The sequence below is a fragment of the Myotis lucifugus genome, unplaced genomic scaffold, assembly GCF_000147115.1.
Source record: "Myotis lucifugus unplaced genomic scaffold, Myoluc2.0 scaffold_182, whole genome shotgun sequence".
Lineage (NCBI taxonomy): Eukaryota > Metazoa > Chordata > Mammalia > Chiroptera > Vespertilionidae > Myotis > Myotis lucifugus.
Window position 1 is genome coordinate 1295202 of NW_005871230.1, and position 24644 is coordinate 1319845.

The 24644-nt window shown below is 36.4% G+C and overlaps 1 protein-coding gene across 1 annotated transcript in view; it reads left to right on the forward strand.

The window, feature by feature from the left end:
• Positions 1–24644, forward strand: part of DKK2 (dickkopf WNT signaling pathway inhibitor 2) — a 98925-nt gene that overhangs the window by 15592 nt on the left and 58689 nt on the right. The window lies entirely within an intron of this gene.

Genomic DNA, 24644 nt, shown 5'->3' on the forward strand with positions numbered 1-24644 from the left:
GGTAGCCTTTCTAATCACTGGCAAATAATTGGACAACCACGTTTAAATCCTTAACCTCCAAGGATTTAAAAATTGGGAAAACTAGACCAATTCATTCAACTTTCATAGCATTTGACAAAAACTATTGTAAAAGTAGAAGGAGATTTCACATGTAGGCAGCAAAGAGGAAATTCAGTTGCTGCTGCTTCTGCATAATCTTTTACATAATCATTTCAGTCTCACCAAAAATATTTCTGAGCAGAGCCCAGATGTTTTGAAGTTTTGTTTTTTTAAGAAAACAATATTTAAAATTTTCCCATTCTTTCCCATCTTAGTAATAGCTGCCTCTAACAACTGCTTATAATGAAATACGGCTAGGTAGGAAAAACATTAGTGGAAATAATGAGAGAAGTAGATGGTTTTACAATTTAGAGTTTTAGATCTCTGATTTTCTCTCTTTCACATTATGATTTTGAAAATTGTGTCTCATTTATTTTTTTATTTTTTATTTTTTTAATATATTTTATTGATTTTTTACAGAGAGGAAGGGAGAGAGATAGAGAGTTAGAAACATCGATGAGAGAGAAACATCGATCAGCTGCCTCCTGCACATCTCCTACTGGGGATGTGCCTACAACCCAGGTACATGCCCTTGACCGGAATCGAACCCGGGACCTTTCAGTCCGCAGGCCGACGCTCTATCCACTGAGCCAAACCGGTTTCGGCAGTGTCTCATTTATTAAAAGCTAGTCATCTTCACTTAATTGTTCTCTAAAAATTGATTGGCTTTGCCTTTAGACAAAGAGACATAAATTACTCAGCTCAAGGGGAAACTGCAAGTTTTTACCCAGAAGAGATTTTATTCCACTGTGTTAAGAATTTATTCCCTAGAATGATGAGTTTGATATTGATTCTGGACTACATTACGAAGTAGATTATAAAATTAAGTACTGAGGGAAATAGATATAACCAGGAAATAACACATGTTTTCTTAGAATAAATCATGACATACTAATAGTATTATTTCTTGAGCAAAGAAACTGGTCTGGTATCAATATGATGCTAATCCTTGACATCTGTAGCTACTCCCTTTATGATTTAATGGTCTTGTAGCTTTAAATGCCACTATAAGCGAATGGCTCCCCTATTTATTTACACCTTAAGGCAAAACCTCTCCCTTGAACTTCAAAATGATATATTCAAGTGCCAACCTAACATTTCCACTAATAGATATTTGTTACTGACCATATCGACATCCCATCTTTCCCCATTTCCAAACATGCTGCCACAAGGATTTCTTTATCTCATTTGATGATTAATCAGTTTTTCCAATTGCTCAACCAACAGCCTTGGATTCATTTATAACTTTTTTTCTTCCCTCACATTCACATTCAGCCCTTCAGTAAAGCCCTTTAGCCATATCTTTCAAGCATACAGACCAAAACAGGCATCTCTACAAAGGTATGAGGTAATAGTAGCTCACAGGAAAATGACTTAGGAATTTAAATAAGACTGAACAAGACATGAACAGGGCAGAGAAGTCCTTCCTAAGAAAACAACTTCAAACAAATATGAGAAACATACGTATTTTATAGTCTAAGAGGTGTTTATCTGTATACACTTAGAACATTAAAAAAGTAGTATTCTGGGAACCAATTCAGTCATCAAGTCTGCTATTGCCAGGGCAGGAAAATTTACTCAAGTGTCATACACTATAAAAACAAAAACACTTTGTAAGTCCTGTTCTTTGTTACTAAGCTGGATTCCTCAGTCATTTTCTTTAGTGACTAAATAACATCAAAACCCATATATTAGCATATTAGTTGTGTTTTCTTGATACCTTCCAAATGTTGTAGGGTTTTTTTGTTTTGTTTTTTAGTTTAGTTTAGTTTTGTTTTATTTTTAGTTTTTCTCTGTTATGGTGCACATATAGCTAGCAGTGGATGCTAAGCAGATAAGGAGAATGGTTTTTAGATGGACTATGACATTCTCTAATGGTCTTAGATACTTATGTCTTAATACTGAGATGTGATAGCTCCTCAAACCAGACTTTCAAAAAACTTTCCTCTAATTTGACTCTTTGGAAAGGCCAGCTTTATATAATATTTAGGGTTAGTAGAAATGCTATTACATAAGAGGTATTATGATATTGCTATCACACCATTAATTAAAGTCCTAATTTATACCACGAGTATTAACTTTTTATGTTTTAATGTTACTCATATAACCAATATGATCTATCTGTCACACTGGTATGGAGATATTTGAGGCAAATTCTATTTCATTTTAGCAATTCAAAGTATCTCCATTGGCCAAAATTTCAGGTTATTTTCTAATCCCATTTACAAGACTTAGTATTTCTGTCTCAAGAGAGACAAAAAATACAAACCTATATTAGTTGATACTGTGATACTGACAAATTAACCAATGAAGTAGATTAGAAAACTTAGATATAGATTGAGAGATAGGTCACTAAAAGAAAAAAGGACTATTTAAAAACTTATGCTGGAAAAATTGAGTATTCACATAGAAAAAATTGATATTGTAATACTCCTATATATATATATATATATATATATATATATATATATATGTAAAAACCAGCCAGGCTCAGTGATTGTTTACCTATGAACTTGGAGGTCACTTGAACTTGGAGGTCACTGTTTCTATTCCCCGTCAGATTGCCCAGGTTGTGGGCTCTATCCCCAGTGTGGGGTGTGCGGGAGGCAGCCAATCAATGATTCTCTCTCATCATTGATGTTTCTATTTCTCTCTCTCTCCCTTCCTCTTTGAAATCAATAAAAAATGTAAATCAATTCCAAATGGATCAGTGCTTATAAATGAAAAGAAAAATATAAAATGTATAGTAAATATCTTTAAAGCCCTGGATAAGAAGGATATTTTTGTTGTGTTAATCCTCACTTGAGTATATTTTTCCATTAATTTTTAGAGAGAGTGGAAGGGAAGGGGAGAGACAAGAGAGAGAAACATCGATGTGAGAGAGACACACTGATTGGTTGCCTCCTACACGGACCCGACTAGGGCCTGGGATGGAGTCTGCAACTGCGGCACATGCCTATGATCTGAGTCAAACCCAGGACCCTTCAGTCAGTGGGATGCTCTATCCACTGAGCCTGACCAGCTAGGGCGAGAAGGAATTTTTAAGCAAGGCACCAACCAAGAGAAAAAAATGATAGATTTGATAAAAGTAAGAAAATACTGGTTTACCCAATGACACTATAAAGAAAGTAGAAAACAGTCCACTAACTGGGAGGTGCATGAGCACATGTAGCCATCCCAAATCTGTGTGACTACAGATTATTGTCCAAAGTATTTAAAAATTTCCTGGGAATTAAAAGGGAGGTAATCTAGTAAAAATGGGAAAAACACATGAACATGCATTTGACAGAAGAGTAACAAAATGGCCAATGAATATTTGAATAGAGTCTTATTCATAGTAAAAAGAATGCAAATTAAGATACTGACCTTTCATTGTATATACATTGGATGATTAAAAATTAAGAAATTGATAACACCAAGTGTATAAGAGGACATGTAGAACTTTAATATATTGTTCATTGGAATATAATTCTTAATACCACTGGAAAAATATCTTGCAATTCTGAACATTCACATATTCTGTGACCTAGCAATTCTGCTCCTATGAATATAACTCAGAGAAATGTTTGTTCATGTGTGCCAGAAGATATGTATAAAAAGTACTATACCAGCACTGTTGGTAATATAAAAAACAACATTGTTGACAAGAGAATGCATATATAAATTATAGTAGACTAACACAATGGAGAGTTACAGAGCAATGGAAATAAATATATGAACTATAGCTAGAAGGGAGCGTGAACGAAGCTTTGAAATGTAATGGTTAGTGGAAGAAAGAAAAAATATATAAATCATATTGAGGATAGTGTTAATGTTGGAGGGAATTAGAGAGTTACCCTATAGGAGGTCTATTAAATAGAAACAAGTTATTAAAATTGTTGTAGTTTTTGGATCAGATGGTGGGTTCACAGTTGTGCTTGATAACTTACAAATATTTAAATATATGTTACATGTACCAAACATATTTTAAGATTTTTAGAAATAAAAAAATTAAAGGGACTATTTGAGAATCTTTGTGTAAGTTAGGGATCTTCCATTCGTGTGGGATAACTGGAGATGAGAGCCAAGAGAGACTTACATATCTGAACACATCTTCAGAAAAGTGTTATCACTTTAAAAGTAATTTTTAGTGGTCATATGTTTACAACAGTAACAGGGAGAGTTGTGTAAAAGTGGGAACCAGACTTTAAGGAATGTAGTTAAAACCTTTTTCAGTAACATCTTTTATTTTATTTATTTATTTTATTTACCCAAGAGAATGGCTGAAAAACAAGTGGTTATTCACACTTAGTAGTTAGCAAATATTTTCTCGGCATGAACAAAGTGAACCTGTTACTCTAAGGAAAACATTCCCTATTTGTTGCCATGATAAGATTTGAGCTTTCACGGTCTGTATAATTCTATGAACAATATTTTTTAAATAGTCAATGGATGATGTTGCAAATTTATAATGCAAAGTAGATCAAAGGATTTTAATGTAATAGAGTATGAAAGATTCATTGATATGGTTCCAAATTTCATATGGCAACTAATCTTTAAGAAACTTCCATTTGTCAAGTTTTGGTATAGTAATCACAGAAAAATATTCACAATTTACATGAAAAAGCTACTAAAATACTCCTCCCCTTCGAAACTGCATATCTGTGTGAAGCCAGATTTTCTTTATCTATTTCAACCAAAATAACATACTGCAAGAAATCAAGTGCAGAAACAGTTAAGAGAATCCAATTGTCTTCTACTAAGTCAGATATTAAAGAGATTTTTAAAAATATAAAATAATGCCATACTTCTCGCTACATTTTTCTTCTTTTTAGTTATTTTTTATAAACATATAATGGAGTTATCGTTATTTTTAAATAAACTCACAAATATTACTATTTTTGTTTTAAATTCTAATAAGGTCACTAAGGATAGGTACAGCAAACATAAATAAAAGCTTGTTGGTGCGCTCAATCATTTTTAAGATTCTAAGAGCCCCCTTGACTCAACTCTGAGAACAACTTTATTTTTTTAAAGAATAGTTTATTGCTTTTTAGAGAGAGAGAGAGGGAGAAACGAGTAACATCCATGTGAGGGCATAACATCACTGCCTCCTGCACGCCCCCCACTGGGGATAGATCCTACAACCTAGGCACCTAGCCTACAACCTGGGTACATGCCCTGACCAGGAATTAAACTAGCAACCTCTTGGTGCTATGGAAGACACCTAACCAACTGAGCCACACTGTCCAGGGCTGAGAACAACTTTCTTATGCCAATTAATGGTCTTTTTCTTCCAGCGCTTAGGAGCAAAGTAAATAAAAAAGTTTCAAGAATTCCAGAACTTACTAGGAGAAGTAGGGAGTCAACTTGATCCATTCATTTTAGTTTAATGGTCTAGTTTCTCAGACATAAAGCCTCTTACTATGGATGAATCCCATATTTTTCTCTTAACCAATATACTGTATACTGAGAACCTTCTATGCGATAAGTATCTTTCTAGAACTGGGAATAGAGAGAAAAGACAAATGCCCCTATCTTCTCTTAGAAAAGATACGTATATTAAATATTGGATTTAAATTTACTTATAACAGTGAAAGATTGTGTGAAAGCACTGAAGTGTACTTAGTAGATTATTTCAATGTAGAAATTAGAAATAAAAGTATTATCTTTCTTTATTGCCTACCCACTCCCCTGTTTAGCTGTGTTAATAAAGGGTTTACCTATCATTTTAAAGGAAAGCATTGGATGTTTTATAGTTTTAAGTTGATGGGTCTTTTAAAAAAAACAACATATTTTTATTGATTTCAAAGAGAAGAAGGGAGAGGGAGAGAGAGAGAAACAGCAATGATGACAGAGAATCATTGATCGGCTGCCTCCTGCATGCCCAACACTGGGGATCAAGCTCACAACCCTGGCATGTGCCCTAACCAGAATCGAACCATGACCTCCTTGTTCATAGGTCAATGCTGATCAAAAGGTTTTTCAATAGTACCTGTATTTACTCTCATAACTGGTGCTATTCTGAATATTTTTAATCATTCAGGCTGGACAAGTTGATGGGTCTCTAACCAAGAATCATGGCTGTAGTCTAATTCAAAGCACACACTGTGAGTATGGACAGCAAATTGTTACTCCTTTCCTAACTTTGTGGGAAGGCAGCTTAATTGTAGGTAAATATAATAATTTAAACAAAGGAAAACAGATTTTTTTGTTATTTTTTTCTTTTTTGGGGGGGGGGGGTCATTTTCTGCTTTTAGCATAGAAAGCAGCCCAGTCTGTAAAGTGATGGTAAACTTCACAGATGGCAAAATGCTCTAGAATTCTTAGAGGAAAATAAAACCTTTTGTAATACAAATTTGAAGGATTGAGGACCCATCACCTGGGGCCAAATTCTTATTCCCTGTAATTCCAGAAGAATTCCCACAATTACAGAGATTTAGAAACTGGTTAGCAAGTACTCATTTTAAGAAAAGTCTCTGTTAGCCAAGGAGCCAAAAGTTGCTTTTTGCATAACAAAATGCCTTACTCTACTTTGATACTGATTCAAGAACGCCCCTGCTATTGCTGTGTCAAAGGGAAGGCTTGCATATTTTATTAAAGTGACTTACTTGAAAAATATTGCTGTCCCTTTGCACTCCCCCAGCTGCAAGTTCCCTTGTTGAAGCATGATTTCATAATTTTATTCTGAAATAAAATTTTAGTTTTTCTTTGCTCTACCCCTTCCAGCAGCAAACTCCTACCAGCTTTGTGCAATATGCTTAAAATAAGAATGCCTCTTATGTCTTTTTCTGTTCCACTTGCAGATTTCTAGCCCTTCCATGGCTTTTCAACTTTTTGTTTGCGGTAATATTTCATAAATACAGAAAAAGCTTAGATCCTCCTGTACTTCCTTCCAAGCCCACACTGCCTCCCGACTCAGTCATTCTGATTGTTGCCAATGAAGGTTAGCCCAGGCCCTTCCTCAGCTGCAATGTTACTTTTAAATTACACTATTTTTATTTTATTTTTGAATTCTTCCGTCCTCAAAGCATTACTAAATTAACATTAGCCAAGGAAGGTCATGCTATAATTTCCTAGTTCTGAAATTAAGAGGAATTTTTTTAATGCTTGAGGACAAGAGACATCCAAATTCTTCAACTGATTCATTAGAAGATGTCCTATAATTCCTTCATATTAAAAAATGTAAGCATATGAAAACATTTCAGTTGTTGAGAAGACACACCTAGTTCTACTTTGATAACCTTTGATGTCCACATTTGTTTCCATTCATTTCTCAGATTTTCCAAATAGAAAAACCTCTTATTTGGCAGTTGATGAAAAGGCATTACAAATAATAAAATTTTTGATCATAGAGTAATGACTTTATATTTCTGTTGTATCAAGTTTTGATTATATTTAGTCTTCATATTTCAACATGCTTTTGAAAATTTCTGCATAGTAAAATATCAAGACTAGGAAACGCTTCTGTGTTATTAGTACTATTAAAGTAGTTTGATTTTACTTGGAAACAAATATTAGACTAATTAGATACTAAATAAATATTTTAAGGTCTAGAGAAGTTTCAGTTTGCGTGTGTGTGTGTGTGTGTGTGTGTGTGTGTGTAAGGTGTTGTTTTGTGAGTGAAGCACTAAAGAAACTTTGCCCTTTTCCTTTGTTCTTTTGCATTGTGGCTGGAGTAAGCTTTCAAAATTGCAAATCTGATAGTGTTTCTCTTCTTTCAGAGAGAGACTTAGAAGTCCCTGAATTACAAGGGCATTTATCTTTGCCTAGTACATGGTGTTTCCTTTTCCAATTACACATTTACCATTTTACTTGGATACACGTACTCATCCTGTAGGCCTTATTGAACTTCTCAAGAAAAAACAAGATTCCTAAGTGTCCTAGGTGTTTCAATAGTACCTGTATTTACTCTTATAACTGGCGCTATTCTGAATATTTTTGATCAGTATTACCCCTCGCTCCCCAATCCCACCCAAAATGAAAGCTCATATCTTTTTCACTACAGTATTGTATATGCAGTATCTAGCACAGTAACAGGCACAGAGTAGATCTATAATAAATAGTACTTGAATGCATGAATTAATGTTGAATTCTAAATCCTTTCAAGTTCCTCTGAACCTTGAAGTATGTTTCTGTGTTGCTTTTCATGTAGTCTACTAGTACTTAGGTTTTAGTGGTGATGATTAGAGAATAACTACTTTCTTTTGACCTTGTTTTATCAGAAGCTAAAACATAACTAGGGAGCAATGAAGTTTAATCTAGCAACACGCAGCCAGGAAAGGGGTAAGGGTCAGGAGAAGATATGAAGGTGTAGGCTGGGAAATTTCTCATTGTGAGAATTATGTGTCCCAAAGAGTCAACAAACCTGTATGATGACATGCACTTGCCTCCTGCTCATCACTTCAAGTCCTAGCAATATGAAGTATGTCATTACATGTCTGTTCTTGCCAGTTTGCATAGATCCACCCACTAGGATACCAGCTCATAAATTCAGTTACACATTAGAATCACCAGAGGCTCAGGCTGTACCTCAGACCGATTAAATCAAATCTCCTGGTAAAAAATCCAGGCATCATTAATATTTAAAGGTCTTCAAGTGATTTCAGTGCACAGCCAACTGAGATCCACTGCACTTGAAGGTGACAATGGGACTGAGCAGGCTCAAGAAAAGACATCTTTGGGCTAGAAAATCACCTTCAGTTGTGAGCTCCAGCACCACTACACCTAAGGTATTTGATTATTTTCTCAAACATTTTATTTTGTAGTGGTAACATTTAAAATTACATTGATTTTAAAATAGTAATGAAATCTCAAATGGAGTCACTCCATTTTCAGGAGTGCTGAGATAAATGGCTATATTGGCAAGAGGAGACAATACATTTGAAAAAGATAATCAGTTTCCTAACTGCCACATTCCCAAAGCTGATGCTGAAAGGAAGTTAAACTTTTCAGATAAAGAAGAAGCAGAAGCTTTGTTACGCTTGTGTTCATTGACACAGAAGGGATATTAAAGTTTCATGCAGGCACTTCAATTTAAGCACAAACTTAAAAATATTTTATTATCATTATTATTATCATTTTAAATATGTTTTTATTGCTTTCAGAGAGGAAGGGAGAGGGAGAGATAGAAACATCAATGATGAGAAAGAATCATTGATTAGCTGCCTCCTGCGCGCCTCCCACTGGCATGTGCCCTAGACCGGAATAAAACTTGGGATCCCTCAGTCCACAAGTCAAAGCTCTATCAATTGTGCCAAACCAGCTAGGGCTATTTTATTATTTTTAATAGTTTTTCCCATCACCATTTATCCGCCCTATATCCTCCTTCACCTCCACTCACCCCCTTCCCTGCATGCCTGTCCATGAGTTCTCTCTCTCTCTTTCTCTCTCCTTCTCTCTCTCTTTCTCTCTCTCCTCCCTCTCTCTCGCTCTCTTGAGCTCAGTACCTCAAGCTTAAAAATAAATTAAGTCTTAATCTATTGGGACAAATTATTAATCTAAAAAGCAAAGTTACTATTAGTTGGTCTTTAAGATATATTTTATCCATTAGTCCTGAAATAATAAAGTTCTATTTTAAAGAACGTCTTCCCTGTAATAGTGTCAACAATAAAGAAAGAAAATGAAATCCTTACTATATTAATGTAATCCAATGAATAAAATAGGAATCCATAGGTCTATACTGATTAGATAAGATGCATTAGATAATTAGAGAAAAAAAGAATGTCTGCCTCCAAAATAGGTACATTTTACAACCAAAGAAGGTTAAGATTTCATTTCAATTTGCTCTGAAAATGGTGTTTGCCAACAGGTTCTTATTTAACAGTTATACTTTCCCTTAATTTTCATTTGATTTGTTTTATACAAACACAGGATACAAGCCAGAGATTGTCACCTGCACTTGCACTTTTTTTACTTAAGTCAAATTGGGAGGTATGTAGTACGGGTGTGCTGAAGGTGGTGAGCAGGGAGTAAAAAAAAAAAATGGGGAAACCACCTGCACTCAATTCAGCCATCAAATGAATCCTAGAATTTAACATTTGGCAAATACTGTGCACTGAACTTGATCTGGAAGTCACTGAAGATTTCAACCAGATCGTAGAAATTTGACCCAGACAAACAAACGTTCGTGGTTACTAAACGATTGCTGAAGGTGTTCTTTTTCCCACAACCAGGTGCTGTAAGTATGGAAAAAGGATCCGAGGCCAGGGAGGACTCTCTCCCTGGAATTTAGTTAGGGCGCATAGAAAACTGCACTGCTTTGAAATCGTCGTTGAGATGTGGAAATGCCTCCATCTAAGTCCTGCTGTAGTACCACATTACCAAAATTACATATTCAAACGATTATCATTAATAACAGAAGAAAGCTGCTTGTCTTTTTTTTTAAGTCGCTTTAACGTGAGCCTTTAAACCATTACCTTGCAGCCCTTTAATTTTTATTTCCGACATTTACCTTCTAGCTCATTAACTATATTCTAGCTCTTTGATTACTCTCTCAGTTCTTTAGTTTTTAGTTTCTTTCTGGAGGTGGAGGGAAGAATCCATTTCCTGGACTTAACTGGGCTTCTAGAGACCACCCACATTCCTTCGTCTCCAAGCCAGCAGGGGAAAGGCCAGTCTTTCCCATTGCATATCTCTGACCCTCCTCACTAACATTTCTAGGTTGTATGGTCCTTGACTTTAGCCTGGAAAATTGTTCCAGTTTTAAAGACCTATGTGATTGGATTGGGCTTGCCCAGATATTCCCGAATAATCTCACCAACCCAAGGTTTTTAATATCTGCAAAGTCCCTTTTGTCACAAATTCTAGAGATTAGAGTATGGACATCATTGGGAGAGACAATTATTATGCTTACTGCATCATGTTTGACATTTGGGCAGTTATTTTATATATGACATCTATAATTTTGCTGAATTATAGAATTATAAAATTAAGTATATTAAAATAACTTTAATGGAAGTATTTTTTGTCAGTTACAGATGACTTGTGGTTAATGGTAGAATAGATGTTAATAGATTCTTATTTGGGTCTTTAGTCTAAATCACCTTTGAAATTTCTTAGGAAGACATCATTATGAATTCTAGCATAGGTCTATCAATACAATCCATTTTTTCTTCATTGCTAGAATTTCAATCTTCCCGAGTTCTAGATGCTGTAGTTAGTAGACCAAAATGTGCATCTCTAAATACTTTAGTTACAGTGAAGTTAGACACCACAATATCATGATATAAGAAACACTATGGAACTGAGTAATTCAATAGCATATTCACACCCCAAGTCTTCACTTACTCTGATTATACAGTTTGGAACGGTTGGTTTAATTTAATTGTTGTTTTTTCTCTTGCAGTGTATTTTATACATTCTGACACTCTCTCTCCCAATCCACATAGTATTGTGAATATTAGTTATGTTGAATCATGTTGTTTCATAAATTCTAATTTGACTCTCCCTCATAAAAATTAAATAAGTAAAACAAATAGAGAATATGAATTCCATCCTACAAGTTTGTCTCCATCTCATAATTCATTTTGGAATGCAAGTATTATACATTTTAGAGCAATGCTTCTCAAATTATAAAGTGCATACCAGTTACTTGAGGATTTTATTATGAAGTGGATCTGAATAGGCAAATCTTGGGTCAGCCTAATATTTTGCATTTTAACATGGTCCCAGGTGACGTGATGCTGCTGGACCTAGTCTGAGGCAGGTTGGTTGTAGCTACTGATGTGCTGCTGCGATGGTAAGCCTGTGGTAGGAAAGGAAGCCGCAGGTTCAGGTATTTGGTTTATGTGCTTGACTGAGGAACCAAAGGGGTGAAGCCACCATCTGTGAAATTATTACTGAACAGGTCTAAGTCAGATTCCCACGAAGGCAGAACTTTAGGGCAGTGTCACCGAGCCATTGGCTCAAAGGTGGTAAAAGCTGGTGGGATCATTCACTGAGGTGGAATCCAAGGCCTCTCTAGTCAGTCAAGGGCACACTCAGGAGCTGTGTGTGTGTGTGTGTGTGTGTGTGTGTGTGTGTAGAGCATGAGCAATTCTGTTAGGATTAGAATGATCATGAACTATGCCTGGGCATATAGCAAAGCCAGAAGAAACGGGTGGAGGTTTGTAGCAGTCCTGTGCAAACTTTGTCTGAGCTGAGTACAGGGACAAAAGACTAAGCCATCTAATAGCTAGTTCTGTTCAAAAAGTTTCCCTCTGGATCACAGGCACACATGGAGAACACCATGTGAAGAGAAAGGCAGAGATCTGTAAGCCATCAGATGCTATGGAAACAACCCTGCCTTTTTAGTAATAAGGTTTTAGTGAACTTGAACTATAATCTAATTCTTAATCTATCCATAATGATACAGTAGGTGGCATAAACTATATACTACTAATCATTTATGAAATGTGATAGCCTATCTGACATTCTAGTAAGCATTTTATGTATGCCATCTGTTTTAATACAGACAACAGTGCCAAAGAATGGGTATTTTCCTGTTTTACCAAAAAGGAAGCAAAAGCAAGCAAAGTCAAATGATTTGTCCAAGATCACACAATTTGTAAGTAGCACAGCTAAAGTCAGATACATCTAGGTTATTCAGCGCCTGGAATTTAGATCACAGTGCTTCAGTAGTTATTTAGACAGGGGCTAGACTGAGTACCCCAGGTCCAGAAGTTAGAATATTACAATGAGGTTGATTTTCAATTTTATGCCATTTTCAGGGCATATCAAACTTACTTTTGACTCAACATTTGTTCAATGACTAGTGGTTTTCTCTTTCTTTTTCTTTTTTCTTTTTTTTCTTCTTCTTGGCAATAGAAATCATTGAGCCAGCAAAGCAGAAGCATGTGAAGCCCTGAAGCAGATAGACATTTTCCATTCACATTTTGAAGAGGATAAAACAGCCAAGTAAAAGAACCCAAATGGCAAGCACTGTAAAGTCATTCTTTCATAAAAATGTATTTTTGGTGAAGAGGTCTTTCATTTGGAAATTAGATCCAGCTTCTGCTTTGGAAAAAGCAAGTAAAAGGCAGGCAGAACCAGTAGGTCTGCTAACTATATAGTCACACAGTGATACTTACAGTTCCAGAATACAAAAATATAGACTTAAAAGATTTGAACAATTTGTTTGCATGTCTATGCACTGTGAAATCGGGCATTGTGAAGAAACAGAGTGTTGTAGCTAGTTCAATGACATAATTCAGAACAGATTTTCTTTTCCTTCTTCAACACATGGTTTTGAAATTGAAGATTTCTGTTCTTCGAAGGAAGATGAAAAAGTCATTATGTACCACATGCAAAAAAATTAAGTGCGGGTTAAGATCTTCAGGGCAGGTAACATTGCACTTCCTGCTCACCTTTGATTGGGTGGGAGTATTTCTAATCAGAAAAGACCAGAGGGTTGAGGTCTGCAGTAGTCTAGCGAAGGTAATGACGTAATGATAAAGCTTTTACATTGCAAAGGACAATGATTTGTGTGTGTGTGTGTGTCTCTGTGTGTGTGTGTGTGTGTGTGTGTGTGTGTGTGGTGTATTCAAACTTTATTTTTCCTAATTATTCCAGAAATTGTTTTCAATGCATTGTTATAGACCTTTCCTGTGGAGAACAACTGGCCTTTAATTTCTTTAGTTTAAAAAACTGATAGTTTGTTCTTTTGTGCACATAAGATATTGTCCACTAGGAGCAAGACAATGCACCTAGTGGTAGGAAACCATGTTCTCTACCTCTAGGTCCTTAAAACTTGCAAATCATCTAGGAAAAGAAGAAAGAAAAAGAAAGAATGTACTGTTCTTTACTGAGCATTCGATACCTCCGAAGTTTTGAGCTAAGATAGTCCTTACAATAATTAGTATTAGTTGATTTAAACACCAATCATGCAGCCCTGATGAGCTATTTTTTTAAAAAAAATTAGTCCAGAAAGTCTGAACATCATCATACAGATAAGAGTTAAATTGTTTATTTGGGAAATTCTTAGAAGAGGAAAGTCTTCAGGATTACCAAGATCTCTATTCATTTCTTAGATGAACAAAGTACCCCAAACTGGGTGGCTTAAAACAACAGACATTTATTCTCTCACAGGCCTGGAGGGGAGAAGTTTGAATCACGGTGCTGGCAGAACCTTGGTCCCTCTGACGGCTATAGGGAAGGCTTCTTTCTTGCCACTTCCTAGCATCTGATGGTTGTTGACAATCTTTGGCATTCCTGAGCTTGGAGTGTTGTACATATTTGTGATGCTGGACCGTTACACCACCTGATCTCATTGGGGCTTTATTTCTAAGATTACAGTAAGTTTTCTTTAGTTTTGTTTTAGCAGCGAGAAGAGCCCTGTCCATAGGATATGGAGAACAGTGAAAAGAAGTCAATCCTCAGACCAGTCATACCTGGTTTTTCCCTCCCAGGTAGCTTCACACCTATGACCTTAGAGCCAGTCGAAGTGAGTGTAGTTCCGGTATAGAACTGAGAATAACCACTTCTCACAACTTCATGGATTTTGACGGTAGTAAGATCTAAACTTCCTAGCTGTATGGCCATGGATAAGAGACTTAATTCAAATTTCAATCTCGTCCTCTGTAAAATGGACATAATGCACATTTCATGAGGACTCTACGAGACAAGGCATTTAGAGCCTGGCTTCATGTGGGGCACATAGTGACCATAGATGTCTGTTCTCTTTTTTGCCCTGTGGCTTACATGGGTACACTATTATCTCAAAGGGGTCAGTCACAGTTTAGCAAATCTGGTACAAGCCCCCTGTATTATTAGCACTAAGATTGGGAACATGAAAAAATTACCATATACCAGAACACAAACATACTGAATATTTACCAAATAGCAAATTAAGTCTTGTAGGTTTGAATCACCCTTTTGCTCCTTGAGGAGAAGCCTCCACTCTGAGTCATATTGCAGGTGCTGAGAGTAGTTCAGTGTCCCGTGTTACAAAATTGATGGTGGAAGTTTTGCTTGTATTAAAAAACCCATAAGCATTTTGTCCAAATGCTGTAAACAGCATTCTTTATTTTAATTGAAATAAGTGCTTTATTATTGATGAATTAAACAGAAACACTGTCATTTTCTCTATGAACTGTGGCTTTTCAGCCTATAGCACTAGCAAAGAAAAATGCATACTAAAAACAAGTTTGCCCTGAAGCAAGATCAATCTTCTTAAAAGTAACATATTAGATATATAGTAAATCTTAACTCTAATAAATACATTTAATGGGTTTTAATCTCTTATTATTTCTAAAGCTTTGCGTTATTTTAAAATTTGGGTCTGTTAATGTTTATATTTCTATTTTTTCATGCCTTTACACAATACCCTTTCTTTAGCTATATATGCTCTTATCACCTCTTTCTGTATTTATTTTCACATTACATATTTTATCACATTATTTATTTTTGTATGATAAGGTTTGGAAACATTCCCCTTCCTTTCACAGGCATAGTTGTTTTATTTTTTTTATTTTTTACCAGAATTATTTGAAGAGTTTAAATCTTACCAATTTAGAATACTCCAGTTTATACTTAAAATTTTACATTAAGTATGTGTTAATAGAATATTAAAGTTAAAAAGATTAAAAAATACAAAAATTTGATTTAAATTTTTAATTAGCTATTTCATGTAGCCATATGCTTTATAACTAAATAGATAAATATTGAATTAGGAAAAAATTTCCTTACAAAAGATATATACATGTACGTTCACATACATGGAAACATACATAAACCCTATAATCTACAATCACTTAGGCCTGTGCTAAGTGATTTACACTTCAGTTGTGATTCTCATAGTAACTCTAGAAGGTAGGCATAGGATAATCATCAGGAAAATAAAGTAATTTGCCTAAGAACATAAACTAAGTTCTGAGGTCAGGATATTAATCCAGGTCTTCCTGATCTCAAAGTTTATATGCTTTCTCTAAAGTCAATTCCTGCCTTATTTTCCCTAAGGAAATGTGGATAACTCTAAGGAGTTACATCTCATGCATATTGAGTATGTCAGTGACCCTAGTTTTTAATGCTTCAGTTGTTCCTCTCAAAGTTTTTCATAGTATTCAGGAAACTATTTATATTAGTTGCAAAATTACATACTTATAATATATCCATTTATGTGAGAAAATTGCTTGTCTCAAATGTAAGCTTTGTAATATAGTCCTCAATGTGAAGTACTATTTAATGCTTCCAGTAATTAGCACAAATAAACTGATTTCTAATTCTATACAAAGCATAGGGGAATTTTTCTGATTAGCTATAACTATTCAGATATGGCTTAAGAAATTTGACAACAAATTTATTAGACATACAATTTTGGGAAGTATTATTGACTAGAGGCCCAGTGCATGAAATTTGTGCATGGAGAGGAGGGGATTCCTCAGCCCGGCCAGCACCCTCTCTCAATCCGGGAACCCTCAGGACATGCCTCTCGTAATCCGGGACCACTGGCTTCTGCCAAATCACCCCTAACCTGCCTGCCTGCCTGATGACCCCTAACCATTCGCCTGCCTGCCTGATTGCCCCTAACCACTCTGCCTGCCTCCCTGCCATGGCTTCATCCAGAAGGATGGAATGACATCCGGAAGGTCATTTGGCTGTCCAGTTTAATTAGCATATTATGCTTTTTTTATTATAGATACTTTATAGAACTCTTTCTTGTATATGAGAATTATTACAGATTTTCATTTAATTTATTACTATAGTTTTAAAATGACTATTCTTTTTCTTTCTTTGTTTTTACTGGAACTACTGAGTTAAGTGAGATTTCTTGTAAACTGCTTTTTGGCATTCATTTTTAAGATGGCTTTTGGAAGGAACATTGAAGATTGTCCTTCCTGGAGTAAAAGAAGAGATGCAAATAGGCCTCTATACTCTTGCATAGCTGAAGTGATCACAACAATTTGACAGAAAAAAAAGGGGATACACTTTATGTACTATTCTTCCAGAAGAAATTTAAGCAAAATAACTTGTTTTGTGGCCAGATGAAGGGCTACCACATTGTGAGTCTGAAACAGAATGGACTGAAAAAACCCCACGACATTCAAAATGGATTAGAAAATATGATTCACCTATTTTTGGAAAAACAGGATGTTTGACAAGTGAGAAGAAAAGAAAATGTTCCTTTGCTTGGATATTTCAAGCCCTCTATGCCAGTTGTTTAGCGTTCTCCTGCCTCACCTACTTAAATGTTCAAAAACGATATTTTATATGCTGGGCAAGCTCTGGATCATCCTTTTTCTTGAGTAGGCCCAACAGCTTTCAAGCGGTAACTCTAGAAACAGGAGCCTGATATTAAGTACCTACACATGTTCTCCATTATTTCATCAGAAGAAAGCAATACTTGGGTAATATTATACTCTAATGGAATTCATTTTCACTAAATAGTTACATTTAGTCGGATGTAATTTGGTAGACCATAAAAGAGAACACACACAACTTGTTACAAAGAGAAGGGAAAGTATGTAATGCCTGTTAAAAAGGTGTCTAACTGATTACACATACATGCATAATTGCAGACCTGAATATTTATTTCAATACACCTGACTCTTAGAGATCTTGGAGAAGAAAATTCAGTATTTAAGCTACCAGGACCTTTAACTTGGATGTTTTCATTTGTAGACTTAATATTTTTCTGTCCTCCAATAACTTTTTTGAATGAAATTAAAAGGAAGTTTTTTAGTTGGCAAAGTAAATGAAGAATTGAACTCTAAGGAATTTAAAAAAAAAAACATATCTCTTGGGTGCCTAGATAGCTGACTGGCCCCAAATAATTTTTTGGCACTCTTGGTGAGTCCTAAAATTTTGGGAGGAATTGAATCTATTTACATGATGATATTACATGCATAAATGTGGTGCATGAATTCCCACCAACAAATGCAGTACTTAGCCGGTAAATAAAAACTGAAAACTATTTCACAGGAAGAACAAATAAAATACTGAAACTTTTTAACTTGGAAAGAATTCTAGTAGTATTTGTGTTGATATAAAATAATTGTTCACACATTCATTCAATCATTTATTTAAAAAACATTTATTAAGAGCTTAGTATGTGTCAGGCCCTGTGCTAAATGCTAAATATATAGAAAAAGCTCTTGCATTATATAGCTACTAGGATGAGAACAGTTATTCTTTGTAAATAGGAGAAAGAACTGGGACTAATAGGTAGACATTACAGAGATTCAAACTTGAGTTTTGTATAAGGTAATGTTTTCTAAAAATCAGAGATTTTATAAAAATAAAAAGCTGTTTTGTGTTATAGAACTTTAGGAGTGGTCTATATGTAATTGTGTGCCAATTCATAAGGATATTTAATATATGATAGTTCTCAACTAAATTTGGTTTTAAAATGATGTATCATATATTATTAGTCAAATTAAAAGTTAGTTCGCGGAGTTAACCTTGGCCTATAGAAAAAGGCTAAAATAGGTGTCAGACAGACCCTTTTCAGAGAAGTAGGGAAAAAAAGAAAACTACTGACTGTATTCCTGTCACAACTGCCCTAGAAAGGAGAGAACTAATCTTGTGCAGCTGTTTTTCCTTGTCCTGCTAGTTATTAGACCAGCGAACAGGTCACCAAGGGAACTATGAAAATCTGTCACCATCCTATGACACAATAATTTTGTGTGTGAGGTTAATCACCAGACACTGCCTTTCCTTTGATGTCTCAGAGTGTGAGGGTAGTTGTGGCTCTAAGAACTGCCAGCTTCAATATCCGTGTGATTTCATAGTTTACCTTAGAACTCTGGGCTTAAAAGAGTTCTTTCAAAGGCTTCATTCAGAAACCCTTTTTGGTAGCATACTAAACTTACAATCTGCTGTCCATGAGAGGTGTTCCGTTACCTTTCCTAGAAATAGAATGGAATCCTGATCAGAACACTTGAAACAAGAAATCTCTGTTTGTACTTTATTCCTGAGGCATAGTCTTATGTGTTCCATCAATTGAATCATATATTATTTTAAAAATCTGAGCTACAAAGCATTGTAAGTGAAGCCAGCTTAGAAGCTGACACCTCATTAAGAGATTCTGTGATTCTGAGTTTCCACAATGACATACTTAGTTTGTTTCTATATATTCTATTTGATTTTTGTTACAAATGAAAGATTTCCAAAGTAGACATTTTTGGTTTTTAATTCTTCAGAACTATTTTCCCCCCTTTAATATCTTTCTCAATGTCTCAAAATTAAGAGTTTGGGACAGATTTTCATATGGCTGATTAAGTAAAAATAAGGAAGTAAAATTTCTTTTGGATTTCTTCTGAAGAAAGGGTATTCAAAGGTAAATAGAGTCCCCTTCTTCAGGGAATTCAGTCTGCACGTGAGAAAGATTTGGTTTTCCTTCTACATTATGTAGGATTATAAAAATTTATATTGGGGATTTTATTTCTTAAATATTGCTTCAGCAAACAATGACTACGCAATAGCACAATGAAGTCTTTCTGTGTATCTTACTTCATAAAAATCAAGAGTCCAGCAACTGAGACTTTAATCTGAAAAAAAAATTATGACAATAAATGGGACATTGGTAAAATTTCTGAGATAAAGATTAATCTTAACTTGTAAGTTCTTATATAAAGTACTTTAAGTAGGGAAAAGACTTTCAGAATTCCAATCAACATATTCCCAACAATGTCTATCACTAAAAATGAAGTGAAATTATTAACAACAGTACTATACATTTTAATTCATCTTAGAAAATGACATGAGGACTATCATCAATCTTATAAAACATTAAATGTTATTAAATTTGGGGGATATAAGAAAAGGAAAAGTTGGATTATAATACATTAATATTTTAGGTAATAGTTCTAATGTTAAATATAATCAATACTGTTAATGATAGTAATAATATTATCTAAAACCAATGAACACTAATTATTATAAAATAATATGCCAGTCCTGAGAAATTTTCAGTGGTAGAATAACAGCATATTTTACTAGACAAATGAATGAGGAAATAAGTCCAGCTGTCTCCCTAAGACTGTTTGAGCAGAGTTAACTTAATGTGCCCATGTGTTGGTCAAACAAGAGCCCTTGTATCCTTGTTCTAGTGTCAGGTGAGCAGGACAGTCCTCACCAAGCTTCAAAGAAGAGCAGCTGGGGCCCAGATGGGGCCAGTTGTCACTTTGAAAGGGTTAATTTGGTAAGTTCCTTATCAAGGTCTTCTTCCCTGCCTATTCTCCTACTAGAGGCCTGGTGCACAACATTCGTGCACTGGAAGGGGGGTCCCTCAGCCCAACCTGTGCCCTCTCGCAGTCTGGGACCCCTTCGCGGACATCCCCCTGGGATCCTTAGTGCTGCTGTGGAGGTGGAGAGGCTCCCACCACTGCACACACCAGCTGTAAGCCTGGCTTCTGGCTGAGTGGTGCTACCCCTGTGGGAGCACACTGACCACCAGGGGGCAGCTCCTGTGTTGTGTGTCTGCCCCCTGGTGGTCAGTGCACATCATAGCGACTGGTTGTCCCACTGTTGGGTCGATTTGCATATTAGCCTTTTATTATATAGGACTAGTAGCCCATCGCGCGATATCATGCGCAGTAGGCTTCCCGCTGCTTCCGTGAGAGCCAGCAAAAACCGAAGCGTGCCACCGGGAGCCATGCTGCTTCCATGGGAGCCATGCGGCTTCTGCGGGAGGCAGAAGTGAGCCACCGGTGCCCATGGGAGCCAGGAGGGAGCCACACAGCTTCCAAGGGAGCCAGGAGGGATCCGTGTCGATTCCACGGGAGGTGGGAGGAAGCCACATTGCTTTCACGAGAAGTGTGCCTGCCGTCTCCTCTCCAGGCCTGTGCTCAGCTGCGGAGGCTGCAGGCTGGTCCCCCGTCCCTGTCCATGTCCGCTTCAGCTCCAGGGGGCCGGCCTGAGCTGGGGCACAGCGATTTGCTGGCCCCCATCTCTATCTCTGTCTCCTCTCTGGGCCTCACCTGCATGCACAACCTCCTCCTGTCTGGTGGTGACCTGTTATGGAGTCCTGGACTAATTTTCATATTTCCTCTTTATATTTATAGATTATTTACACAAAGAATGTCATGGTGCTGAATTGTAAAAAAGGAAAAGAGAACTGGTCTCTAACCCTGGATATTTTTCTATAATAACTCAGTATAACCCACCCTTTGAATTGTTGAATTCAGAATTATTCTAAACTTTAATTGTGAACTTGTAATGAGGGTCATTTGTGTGTGTGTGTATGTGTGTGTGTGTGTGAGAGAGAGAGAGAGAGAGAGAGAGAGAGAGAGAGAGAGAGAGGGAGAGATTGTTTTAGAAGACTTTCTGGAAGAAAAAAAGGGTCATATATGCCTAAATCCTGCATAAGCAGACTCTGAAAAATTATCTTAAGTGAATGTAAGTAAATCTTCACATGTGTTGTGGTTACTTGGGTTTTGGAAATAAGCAGCCATGCATGGCTTTTGTCCTTAAGAGGTCTTAGACAAGTTGGTAACAGCCCAGTGATAAGGAAAGCTAAATGACCCCTTTGGTGAGAGGAGAGGATGTTATATGAACTAAGTAGTGGAGAGGCTGCTAAATACAGTGTCTGCTGGTAGTTTCCATAAACCACAAAATGCTCTTTAAGTTCTTCAAACCAAATTACTTCAACCACTAGATAAGGTTTCAATGCATGATATTATTAAGCTGTAGGCATTTTCCCCCTTCCAAGTTAATATTTTTGTTTTGATTTTGGCTGGGTAATTTCCTTTGTTGGTCAGCCACAACATTTCCATTAACTCATACAAATTCCCCATCTCACAACTCTTGCCAGTTTTCTCCCTGCCCAAACAGGATAGATAACATTAGCAGTGGTGCGTGAAACATCTAAAATTAAAATTATTTTTCCCACAGCTTCCGACCACTGGATTGTGAATAACTGTGGTATTATTCACAACCTTCCTAAATAGAGCAATGAACTTGGGAATGCTTATCATCTTAAGTAGGAGCTAAATAATCATGCATTAGATTAGAAATTGTCTATATGTGTTTTAAAAAAATAAAGAATACCAGAGTTGCTTCAGAATTACTTTCTGACTTTGTAATCTAGTTTGCCTGTTTTGGCTGCTAAGAGCAGTGGTCAGTGAGAGCTTGTGTGACTTCCCTTTACACTTCCTAACAGCGAGGGATTATCCATTAGGCCTGGTAGGCCTAACCCAGCAATCCAATCAGTCAGAAATATAAGTCTCCAACATATTTACTAAAGCAAATTGTAAAGCAAACTAGTCTTTGTGGATACTGTAGCAATGACTGCCTGGGTAACATTAAATGAGTCTAGCGAAATGAGTCTAATCCTGGGATAATTGAGAACCTCCACTTATTGAGCATTTTACCATATAACACTTCATATATATAATCTCTTGAATTACTGACAACAATGCAGAAAGATAAATATTATTTTTTTGATATTTTTTTTAGATTTATAGACATAAATTCTTTAAACAATTTGCCCAAGGACATATGGTCACCAATCAAAGAACCAAGACTTAAGCAGGACTGCAGAGCTGTGCTCTGAACCATGAATTACTTCATACTATTTAATTGGGTCCTGGTTAGCCAGGCTTTGAGAAGAATGGAAAAGGATAAACTTCTCTGCACTTAAACTGGGTTCTCATTCAAAGGAACCCAAAGAGAGGTCCGTAGTGGTTATCTGCTGTATCCATTTGGATCTTCTTGGCTCCAAAAAAGATCCCCATTCAATCCATATGTAGCTCTGTTTCTGTCTCAGACATCTATGTGACAACAATAATAAAAAACTCAAAGAGTTTTCATCTTCTGTTAGGCACTGTTCCAAGTGCTCTCCATTTAATCTTCACAACAACCCTATGAAGTACTTTCTCATGTTCTGGGGCAGGGTATATTGTAATAGGGGTTTTTAAAATTCAAATATATGTGTGAAATGTTACCTAGTCTATTTTATTTTTAATAAATCACATTTCACATTAGCCTGGTAAAGGCTCTGAAAAAGTTCTGCAGTAAGAAACATCTTTGTTTTAGCCAGCATATTTCAAATTTATCCTATATAATAAAAGTATAGTATGCAAATTGTCCCTTTGACCAGGAGTTCTACCAGGGGGCATATCCAGCCGGGGGAAGGGAGGGCTGGCAGCTGGCAGCTGCAAGAGACCTTACCAGTGCACAAGTTTCATGTGCTGGGCCTCTAGCTTTAATATATACTCCCATATCTATCACCCATAAACATCTCACAGAGTGCAGAATGATGATTGCTCTTCCAGATCATCAATAATACACTGAGTCCAGAAGCCAACCCATGGGCAAAACTTTAATGGCCAGGAAGTGAAGGGAGGGTGTGTGGGGGGCAGGATTTGGGAAGGGATGTTACTCCAGTAATTTTGGAGACCACAGTATACACACTGGGCTCAGGGAAGCAAAGCTGCATTCCACGTGTTGGAGAGATGTCTGCCAGCACAGAAATAAATATACAAAATGTTTGGCACTTAACCACACGTTGGCAGTTAACCAACCCAAAACTTTAGCATTTCTGCTATTTCCTAATGCAAATCTTCCAACTAATAATAAAGTTATTCCAGGACTTAGGAAAGACTAGCACCATATATGTAATTTCTGCTGATAGGATAATTCTGTTCAAGCAAAGATAATCTTGTTACATGTACTTGGGGAACTGTTGGTCTTTCATAGCCTGCTGCTTACGTCAGCATTGAGGAAATACTGAGCAAGTAACTTAGATTCAAAATATGGTCATTTTTATGGATCCGTGGGATCACTTTAATATATTTTTATTGATTTCAGAGAGGAAGGAAGAGGGAGAGAGAAACATCAATGATGAGAGAGAATCATTGATTGGCTGCCTCCTGCATGCCCCCCCACCAGGGACTGAGCCTCCAACCCAGGCATGTGCACTGATAAGGAATTGAAACACGACCCAATGGTCCATAGATCATTGCTCAACCACTGAGCCACACCACCTGGACCGTGGGATCACTTTAAAGTTTAGTGTTAAGATGGAAATACTAAGGAGTGATGTGAGATTGGCCATCAAAACAACTGTAGAGAGCATCTAAGTGGCAACATGAGTGGGGGAATTAACTGTCACTGGAGTTCGGTGTTTGGAGCTGAGGGTGTAAGCCAAATGATTATGAAGGCTTCAAAAAGTTTGAGCTTCAATGATGAATCTCAATAATGGGTGGGATTTGAAAATATACAGATGAGGAAAAGTAGTGTGTGTGTGTGTGTGTGTGTGTGTGTGTGTGTGTGTGTGTGAGTTGGAGGCCAGGTGAAAAGAAGAAAAAGCACTGTATGAAGCAAAAGCACTGTGACAAAGACAGCCTGTGTTCTGGAAATTACAATAACTTGGTTTGGCTGCATGGATGTCCTCATATGAGATTTTAGAAATATAGGTTAAATTTAAATGAGGGGTTCTTTGAAGGGCCAGGCAAAGAATTTGGATCTGTGTTGGTAGTGAAAGAGAAACCTGAGGGTTCTTGAGCACTGGGGGTGACAGATGTTAGGAAGAATCAAGAAGTGGTAAGAAAGAAAATTTTCCCAATAAACTGAATAATTATGTTACTATAAAGTCATTATTTAACACCAAAAAGTATCATTTCAATAATTGTTTGCAATTTTTTTGC